The sequence below is a fragment of the Enhydra lutris genome, unplaced genomic scaffold (genome assembly GCF_002288905.1).
Source record: "Enhydra lutris kenyoni isolate GAN:26980312 unplaced genomic scaffold, ASM228890v2 scaffoldscaffold51, whole genome shotgun sequence".
Lineage (NCBI taxonomy): Eukaryota > Metazoa > Chordata > Mammalia > Carnivora > Mustelidae > Enhydra > Enhydra lutris.
The window spans coordinates 13,507,536-13,517,755 of NW_019154135.1; the positions used below are offsets into that span (position 1 = coordinate 13,507,536).

General features: G+C 55.6%; 1 protein-coding gene across 2 annotated transcripts in view; it reads right to left on the minus strand.

Moving 5' to 3' along the window:
- Positions 1-9,290, minus strand: part of LOC111157029 (oxoglutarate dehydrogenase) — a 52,814-nt gene extending 43,524 nt beyond the window's left edge. For both annotated transcript variants that reach the window (XM_022518231.1, XM_022518232.1), the window contains exon 1: positions 9,141-9,290. The gene's annotated coding sequence lies outside the window, so the exon portion shown is untranslated. The remainder of the gene's footprint in view (positions 1-9,140) is intronic.
- Positions 9,291-10,220: the final 930 nt, after the last annotated feature.

Consider the following 10,220-nt stretch of genomic DNA (forward strand, 5'->3'; position numbering starts at 1 on the left):
CAGGCGCTGCGCTCTAAACAGGTTCCGAGGGGACGTCCACACAGCGACCGGGACGGAAGCGTTTACCTGCCCTGTGACGCGTCAGGACTCCTCACGGACCCGCAAACCCCCGGAAGGCAGGCACGAGCTCTTCTGTTTACAGACTGCCCTTCTGAGTTTTACTTTCTTTCTTGAAAGTCTGTAGGGTCACAGGGCTGCCAACAGCAGGGCCAGGATGCAACTCCCGCCTTCCTGTTCCGCCTGGCCCTGCAGCAGCTGGAGAGGAGGGGAGAGGCCAGGGTGAGAGGGAAAGGGCTGCGGCAGGGAGGGCGGGCGGGCACTTATTGCTTCTGAGTGGACCTTGGTCACGATCTCACTGAGTTGCACACACACCTCTGTCAAGCACAGCTGTGCCACAGAACGAGCGGCTGCAGCTACCAGACGTGCCGAGTTCAGCCTGTTCCAAAGCACCGTGAACCAGTCCCAGCCGCGCCTGCGGGCAGGGCCCCTGCCGGCGGCCTCGAGGACATGGTGCTGCTCCCCCCGCCCCACAAGAACCCCGGCTGCCCGGGGCCCGGGGAGGGGAGCGAGGCCCACGCCACAGCACCCCCCACCTCCGCAGGCGGCCAGGTGTGCAGGCCTAAAGCCTCGCTCACGCCTGTGCCTCGAAGCGGGCACCACAGCAGCAACCGCACCCACGTCCACACCTCCTGAAGGAGAGCCAAGCCCTAAATCTGCCGAGGATGCCCCCGAAATAACTGCTCTGCAAACCCCGCCGCCCCGGGGACTGTTTACGGGGCTCTCCCTCTTGGCCCGAATCCGCTCAGAGTCCGCGCAAGGCCTCAGACACAGAGGGCGCCGGCCCGCCCTGCTGCTCGGGGAAGACTGGCCGCGGAAGGACAGCGGGGCGGGCGCTGGGGAGCCAACCGAGCCACCAACACAATCTCCCCTGGCGCAGGGTGAAGACGGGCCGGCCACGGGACTCGAATGTGACCGCAGCCTGCGACCTTCTCCCCTCAGGAGTCACAGGCCATCCGTCCTGGCCGCTCTCCCCGGCCCTCAGCGCGCAGCTGTCCACCGAGCACCTGCCAACACAGGGACGGCGGAAACCACTGCCGCCGCTCTTCGGGACGGAGGCCCCAAGGGAACACTCGTGTCTCCCCTCCAGCATCACTGTCATCTGGGCCTCCTGAGCCACGCCACGGTCTCTGTGTTGGGCTCGCCCCCAGGACGCAGGAGTCTCACCTCCACTAACTGTCATTACTGAGGAGCTGTGATGCCCAGTGACACAAGTACCACACTGATAAAGACAAAACCACTCATTCCATCAGTTCTGCCAAAGGCAGTCCTTTCCACACGACGCTGTAAACAGCCCGTGTTATCTTGCCGCTGTCTGCAGTCACTGAATCCAACACACGGCTCAGGGCTGCCCAGTCACCGGGATACAGGGCCACCCTCAAAGCCCCTTAACATGACTCATGAGAAAGACTGCTCCCCAGTGGATGGCTCCACCCAAGGATGCCCACGATCGGATGGACCTGAGCAGACACTGGGTTTACATTCCAGATTTTGGAGGAACCAGATTCTGTCTTTCTAATTCTGGAGTCCTCCGAAGTCCCTGTAAGAACAGAGCATCATTTGGTAGAGACGCTCAATTGTTCAAACACTTTCACGAAAACCATGAGTTTTCAAAAGTCCAAATGTTCTGACTTTGGTTTGGATGAAGATTTTTATTCGACAAAGATGCCAAAAAGTAGTGCTTTCAACAGATGGTGATGGACAACCACAGTTCCACCAGAAAACAGCATAAAATTAGACCCTATCTCACACCATATAGAAAATTAACTCAAAATGGATCAAAGACCTGAATGCAAGAGCTGAGGGACTGTAAGACTCTTGGAATCTCATAACTTCCAAGTTACAGTGGAGTAAGCCTTTGTGGCCCTAAGTCAGGTAATGGGTTCCTAGTTAAGATACCAAAAATACAAGTGAGCGAATAACAGATAAATTGGACCGCAGTGATATCAAAACCTTTGTACGTCATCGCAGACACCACCGAGAAACAGAAAACACAAATATAAAATAGGAAGAAACGTTTACAAGTCACATGATTGTACATGGAATACATTAAAAAAACTGTCTTACCATTCAACAGTAAAGAAAAAAGTAACCACGTCAAATGACCAGCACAGGACAAGGGTAAATGTCTCTCCAAAGAAGATCCACAAACGGCCAACACACACATTAAAAGATGGTAAAAATCATTATTCATCGGGAACTTCAAATTAAAACTCTAAGATACCACTTGACACCCACTAGACGAGACACGATCCAAGAGAAAACAGGTGTCGTGGAGGACGAGGAGGAACGGGCGCCCTCGCGCACCGCTGGTGGGAACACAGCTGGCGCAGCCGCCCGGAATGCGGTGTGGCAGGTCCTCAGAAAGTCACACACAGGGCTACTGCATGACTCAGCACTGCGTTCCCAGGTACCAAGCAAGAGGAATCAACATCTGTGCACACAAACCCGTGCGTGCGGACGTTCACAGCAGCGTCACTCATAGTTGCCAGAACCGGTACCAACCCAAATGCCCACCAGCTGATGGAAGGGGGTACGGCCAGCAACGTGGCAACGGCCGGCAGTAAGAAGGGGTGGGGTGGCAGACGCTGCTGGGACACAGACGAGCCTCGAGAGCCTTCTGTGAAGAAAGTCGGCCACGAGAAACAACAGGTTATAGGACTTCACTCACGTGAAGCGTTCAGGATGGACGGAGAGCCTGCTGGTGGCTGCACGGCGTGAGGGCAGAGGGGACACCTGCCTGCTAATGGGTGTGGGTCTTCTTTGGAGGGGGAGGGAGACGCTCGACAGCTAGGTCAGGCCACTGGCCGCACGACCTCCCAATGTACTGGGAAACGCCCAACTGTGACACGTCAGTGGGTGAACTGTACGTGCTGCTTAAGGAAAAACACCACGTCTAAGGAAAAACGTGAGTGGATCTACTGGTCTGAGTAAAGAACACAAAAATGACAGCATGTGTAACTCATTAATTTCAAGATGCAGGTAGAGACCTGTGCCTTTGGGGAAAAGAACACTTAAACAAAAGCCAGGGGAAAGTGTCTGACTAAGGAATCTGTATACCGCCCTTACGCAACCACATGCTGACCCAGCGCAGGCCTTTATCATGCCTGGACCTTCCCCTGGCGGACACGTGTTCCCCAAGGCCACCTCCCCATGCACAGAATGCAGAGATAAACTGATCTTGACGCTATCGAAGTCACGAAGCCACGTCGGCAGGCAGAGGCGGGGCAGAGACCAGGTCCAGCCAAGACAGCCCCGCGGCTCCTCGGGAAATGGGTCTGAGGAAAAGAGCCCGCACCATTAAGAGACTGTTGCCCACGCGTCTTGCCCGACAACCACTTAAAAAGCACAACAACTGATCTTGAAGACATTTTTTTCTCTTTCTTTTATGGCTTCAAACTCATTGAGATGCTCGCGATGAGCCAAGAAGACTGCGTCTGCCCCAGGCCCACAGCTGTTCCTTCCCGGGCGACGCTTCCCGCACTTGGGCAGCGATGCACGGACGCGCGCACAGGGGGCGCGGATAGGAACTCGGCCCGGCCCAGCGGAAAATCTCCACGAATTCATGTGTTTCACTTGTGACGCCTCACCAAGCATGCACTGAAGGACAGGGAGGTAGTGACGATCACGTTCAAACTGGAGAGGCGTCGCGCCATTGCTAGGTGGCGATGACAGTTAAGCCTGCAGGGCAAAGAGGCAAAGGGGCTGCAGCTAGCTGCGCGAGCCTCAAGCGCGCCACCGGCTCTGCGTTCAGGCCCCTTTGCCAGAAAATGAAGGCAGCGACCACTCCTAGTCCTGTCCACCGCTTTTCGCGATATGGTCCGAACGTGAGAGCAGGGGGCACACTCTGAGAGCGCTCCACGACTACAGAATTACTGCTTACCAGCAGGAAAAAAAAAGACCAACTAATGAAAACTCTGAAAAAGCTTAAGTTCCCAAGGTAAGCCTAACCACAAATTAACGTGGAGCGGGTCACCGACCGATCACTGAGAGGGGCTCCCACCGCTGAAGTCGGAACTCCCCACAAGCTTCAGTGCATGGGTCTGGAAGCTGACCTGTCCTCACTCAGACCGCCGCTGTGCGGCAATCTGGGGTGTAGCTGGAGGGGCATTCTTCAAGGGTGGTGGCAAATTATTAGGTATTAATAAATAAATTATGTGATAAATTACTAGGTATTAGTGGAAAACAAGGCCATTTGTCACTATTTATTAAAAATTTAAAGACATATACAGTGGTGCCTGGGTGGCATAGTCAGTTAGGCATCCAACTCTTGGTTTTCACGCAGGTCCTGATCTCTGGGTCATGAGAGCGAGCCCCACATCAGGCTCTGCATGCAGCATGGCGTCTGCTTGGGTTTCCCTCTTCCCCTCCCTCTGCCCCTCCCTGCTGAAGTAAATAAATCTTAAACAAACAAACAAAGGCACATATAGGACTTCTGTTTCCCACTAAATGCAGCTAAAGAAATAAGACGTTACATTTAAACCAAACAAAACATAAGACTCCGAAAGGTGAAAAGGAGGAGGCCGACTGGGAAGCGATCTGGGCGTCCAAAAAGACACAGCGTCAAGTCCTCAATTTTCTTTCTGCTTCATACATCCCAGACTGGGTGCTGAGGAAGCTGGCAACCCGGAAATGCCAACTGACGTAGAAAAAGCTGTGAACGAAGCCTGCTCCCTCTGGCCAAAGGACCAGAAAAGGGCTGCAGAGCAGGCCAGAACGTCTGTAGACAATCCTTGCTCTGCTGCACCCTGCAGCCAGCCCTACAGAAAACACTGTGCCCACCGCAAGCCCAGCCTGCTGGTGTCAGAGATCAGGGACTTCCATCCCCACCAGGTGACCCCCACGGGGGCAGCGGAGGCCAGGAAGAAGCCTGCATTCCACCTGTGCCCAGCAGTAACAGGGCAACACCCGGGCCTTCCCAGGCAGGGTTGAATCACGAAGGCTTAATGGGGAGCTTACACCCACACAGCAATAACAAGGAGTCCCTCCCCACAGATACCAAGGAGGCTGGGTGGGGAGCCTACATTCCACCCCTGCCCAGTAGCAACCAGGCAGCACCCCCGGACCTGCAGCAGTGTCAGCAGAAACCCGTTCTCTGTGTTCAGACATTTAAGATTCAAGTCTCAAAATGTCACACGCCAAACGTCCAAGACATAACCAGAGGTGATCTTTATCGCCTCGCCACATCAAGAACCAGGATGATCTCAACCAAAACCCCCCCAAAAGACAATCTATAGACACCAAGAAGATAGAAATGTTAGAATTACCTAACAAAAAGTTTAGAGGAGCCAGCTTCAAAATGCTTCCTTGAGCAACTATGAACATGCTTACAAACAAAACCAAAAGAAAACAAAAATTAAAGGCCCCAACAAAGAAATGAAGGATGTGAAAAGGAACCAAATGGAAATTTAGAACTGAAAAAATACAACCACCAAAATTTTTTTAAACGATGGGTTAAACTACAGATTGAAAGGGATAGAAAAAGCTCAGTGAACAAAGATAGAACAAAAAATTTACTCAAGTTTAACAACAGGGAACAGACACTGAAAGAAAAATGAACAGGGCCGCAGGGACATGTGGGACCGTAACATGGACTTCAGGATGAACGTGAATGCCGTCTACTACTGATGGCATGGAACTGTCACCAGAATCTCAAGAGAAGAAAGATGGAGGGGATGAAAAGGTGTTCAAAACCCTACAGATTTGAGCTTAGTGAACCTCAAAAGAATAAACAAAGAAATCCACTGCAAGACACACCAAAATCGAACCTGAAAACTACAACTTGAAGAGCGGATCTCTCACCAGAAACTGCGGAGGCTGCGAGAAAGTGGCACGACACTGCTCAAGGGCAGGAGAATCACTGTGAACGCAGAATCCTACCTCCAGCGAAACACTCCTGAGGAATGAAAGGATGAAGGAAAACGAGGAGACTATGCCACCAGCAGACCTGCCTTGAACGAACGGCTAGGTGAAATTCTCCGAACAGAAATCAAGTGACGAAACAAGGAATCCCTCAACATCATGAAACAAGAAAGAACACAGGGGTAAAGAGAATTTCCGTCTCTTGACTCTTCTCATTATGGGTGACAGATCAAACAAAAATTGCAACATGTCTGACGTGGTTCTCAACGTGCACAGAGGTAATACTTAAGGGTATTTAAAATGAGGGAGAGTAAAGAGCTGTAAATGGAAGTACGGTTTCTACACTTCCCTCAAACTGATATAAAGGTGACACCTACGGACTATGATAAATCACATTCGTACGACGTAATACCCAGACAAGCATGGAAAAGGCTATTCGGAGAAATACACTCAAAGCCACCGGCGGCAGATGAGCTCATGAAAATGTGTCCGGTGTCAGCAGCCCTCAGGGAAGTGCAAGCTGGAGCCGCAAGCGCACACCACCGCGTAGCGATCAGAGCGGCAAAGCGAAACAAGACGAGACAAAACGACACCACGACGTGCTGGCGACGATGTGGAGAAAGTTACCAGTCAAATACATCACATACGTTACTAGTGGGAAGGTAAGATGGCACAGCCGCCATGGAAAAGTCTGGCTATTTCTTAAAGTACTGGACACGCAACCACCACATGACCTCGTAACTGCACTCCTAGGCATCTGTCCCAGAAAGACAAAAACTTATGTTCCCATAAAAACCTGCATATGAATGCTTCTAGGAGCCTTATTCATAACAGCAGAAGACTGGAAACAACTCAGATGTCCTTTAATGGGGTTGCATCCAAGACCTGGAGGCATAGAAAGGAGCTAAATGAAGGCAGCGGGCTGCAATGGTCGTCAGAGAACTGAGTGGTGCAAAACGCCAAACCCAAAAGGTTACATGCCTTAGGACTGTCTTTATGTAACATGCTTCACTTGCCGAATTCATAGAAACGGAGAGATGAGTGGCTGCCAGGAGCTAAGGAGACGGAGGCAGGAGGAGAGAAGGTGTGGCTACGAAGGCAAGAGGAGGGCTCCTTGCGAGGAGGGAAATGTTCCGCGTCTTGGCTATTATCAATGCCAGTACCTGGTTGTGATAAAATACTCTAGTTTCTGCAAAATGTTATCATTTGAGGAAACTAGGCAAAGTGACCCCGGCATCTCTCTGCACAATTTGCTGTAACCGCATACGACAAATTTATACGTACAGTTATCCCCAAATAAAAAAAAAAACTATCTAAAAGTTCGAAAGGTAGAGAGCACAGTATTTTTTCTTCAAATGGGGCAGTGGGGAGCGCGGTCAGTTAGAAGCAGATCCGGTATGTACGCGTAGGTGTGACAGACATACAATAAATACAATGTTCGGTATTTAATAAACTGTGCAAATTTAAATGAAACCCACAGAAATTCATGGTTCTGACATCAGTTTTTGAAAGTAACTAAAGTGTGGTGATGGCTGAGTAACCAAACACAAGAAAAATCATTTAATTGTGTATTTTAAGCGAGTGAATGATACAGCTCACGAACTGTATCTCAAAAGTGCTGCAAAGGAAAAAAAAACCCTGAAATCTGGAACGTGCTCTCAATCATCAGGAAACTCTGATCTTGCTCCAGCCTTCCCAGATCCAGTCCTCGTCCACTCTGCAGAGCTAGAAGAGTACTGCGTGTTTCCCTATGAAATGTGCCTGCACAAAAACACTGCGGTTTGACCGTCACAGCTCCTGCCACTGTGCAAACAGGGCTCCATTCCAGGCCACATGTCCTGAGGCCGCTCAGAGTAGCGGGCCTGGAAGCAGCCCCCAGTCCCGGCTCCACAGTCCAGGACCGCAGAACAAGGCACAAGGGAACGCCACTCAGAGGGCACCCCTCGGGCCCAGGATTCATCTCTCCTCCTTCTGCAAACTCAGTTTTCTGCTGAATCTCGCACACAGCTCACACCTCCGACCGGCAGCTCCGCCGAGCGGAGGTGCAGGACTAGTGTACCGCCTCAAGAATGCGCTTCGTCTGCACCGTGCGACCCGGCCACCGAAGAGCGACCAGCAGGGTGGGGTGCTGCAGGGTGGTCTGCCAAGGCCGTCCCCCCAGCACGGGGAGGAGGATGGGCAAAGCGGGGTGCCGAGTCCGAAGGGGGTAGTGAGTACACAGAGGCCGCAGGGCGGTCCACTCAAGGGTGTCTCCCCAGGAGCTCAAGGAGGATGGGTAAGGCGGGGTGCTGAGTCCGGAGGAGTACTGAGTACAGGGTGCTGGGGAGATTTAATAACGCTCAGAGGCATCGCCCCAGGAGTGCAGGAAGGATGGGGAGATGGGCTAGTCGGTCTAGAGGGGTCCTGAGGGTGGTCTGCTCAAGGGCGTCCCCCCAGGAGTGCAGGGAGGATGGGCTTGCGGGCTGCCGACTCTGGAGTACTGAATCCACTGGGTGCTGGGGACCGTCCAGTCAAGGGCGTCCCCGCAGGAGCGCAGGGAGGACGGATAAGGCGGGGTACTCAGTCCAGAGGGGTACTGGGTCCACAGGGTGCTGGGGGCGGTCCTCTCAAAGGCGTCCTCGCGGGAGCGCAGGGAGGACGGGTAAGGCGGGGTGCTGGGTCCGGAGGAGCACTGCGCACGGGGTGCTGCGGGAGGTCCGCGCAAGGGCGTCTCCCCAGGCGCGCAGCTCCGGCAGGCGCGGGCGGAGCACGGCCGCGGCCCGCAGTCCGCAGTCCGCAACCGCTCCATCAAGGGCGCGCCACCCTTCCGACCCGGCAGAGGACAGCGCCGGGCGGCTCCCTCGTGACGCCTTCTCGACCTTGGGGGTCACCCCGGCCGCAGCGCCCGTTCCCTCACATCCGCCGAGCCGCCCGCCCCACGCCCGCCACAACCAATAGCTCGCCGCTGCGCGCCCCCCGCGACGTCCGCGCGCGCCCGCACCCGCCAATCTCCGCCCGTCAGGCGGCGCTCGCCGTGCCATTGGCTGTCAAGCCCGTCCGTCAAGCCCTGTCCCACCCACCTCCCTCCGTCAGCCCTGCTCCATCCGGCTTCACTCCCTGTCACCGCGGCGCCAGCGACAACGAGGACGCGGCGCCCTGGCCCTCTGCCGCAACCCCCGCCTCCTGCCCGAGGGCGCGGGTCTTCCCGCACCGGGCTAGGCCCGGTGGCAGCACGCGCTTACCTGTCCCCGGCTCAGCTCCACCCGAATGAGGCGCCGACACCCCACTCCGGGGCACCAAACTCTTGACCCCGCCCCGGCGTGTGGCGTCAGCACGCAGCCCCTCCCCCGAGGAAGAAGGCCCGCCTTGCCTTGTGGGCGTGGCCTTGCGTCATAGAGCCGCGCCGTCGGTGCAGCTGCGGGGCCTTGTGGTCCGCGGTGAGCCGGCGGGGCTTCTGCGCGTGGCCGTTGGTTTCGCCGGCGGGGGACTCGGCGAACCCGACCCGCATGACGAGAGTGGAAGAAGCCGGTTGGACCGCAGGCCTCAGCGTAGGGCGAGTCCGTGTGGAGGCCGTCGCGGACGCCGGTGCTTCGCACGGGTGGCGGGGCCGCGAGCGGGCGCTGGACGCTGCCCTGCGCGCCCCGACTGCGCGGGCGGCGGCTTCTAGAGGCCGCTTCCCCGAGGAAGAGCGCTGTGCGAGGACTCCGGGGCGGCCGTGGGGGGCCCCGTGGGGACTGCACGCCGCTGGCCGGGTCTGCGGCTGCGCCTTGTCCGCGGCCCCGTGATGACCGGCCGCCCGGCGGGCAGTCCCGGAGCCGGAGCGGTAGCCGCTAGGTGTTCCTGATGCCCGACACTAATCTGCGGTGTTTCCGGCGAGGGCGGGTGCCGCGTTCATGGCCACGATGAGGAGCTTTTGCAACAGACCGTAGTGCTTCGAGGCTGGGAGCGGGAGGGCGGTGACCGACGTCCCGGAGACGCTGTGCCGCGCCGCCTCTTTTCCTTGAATGTCCCCGTCTTGAAGGCAACGACTATGTTCTGTGACAAGGCGTAGGCCACTGGGTGACCCGGGCCAGCCCGCTGACCCGCAGAGCTCCATCAAGGACACAGATATCTGAATGTGGGCCGGGATTCAGGCGAGCGCTGTGCCAGCCCTCGCGGATGCGGCGTGGACGGGGAGCCGAGTTCGGAAGGGAGAGCTGCGGGGGGGGCGGGGGGGGTTTGTTGTTTGTTTTGAGCAGGAGCGTATGTGCCCTTACGTAGGAGCGAAGTTGGACAGGCGCGGGGTAAGGGTCCAGGGACCAAACCTCAGGATGCTTTTATCC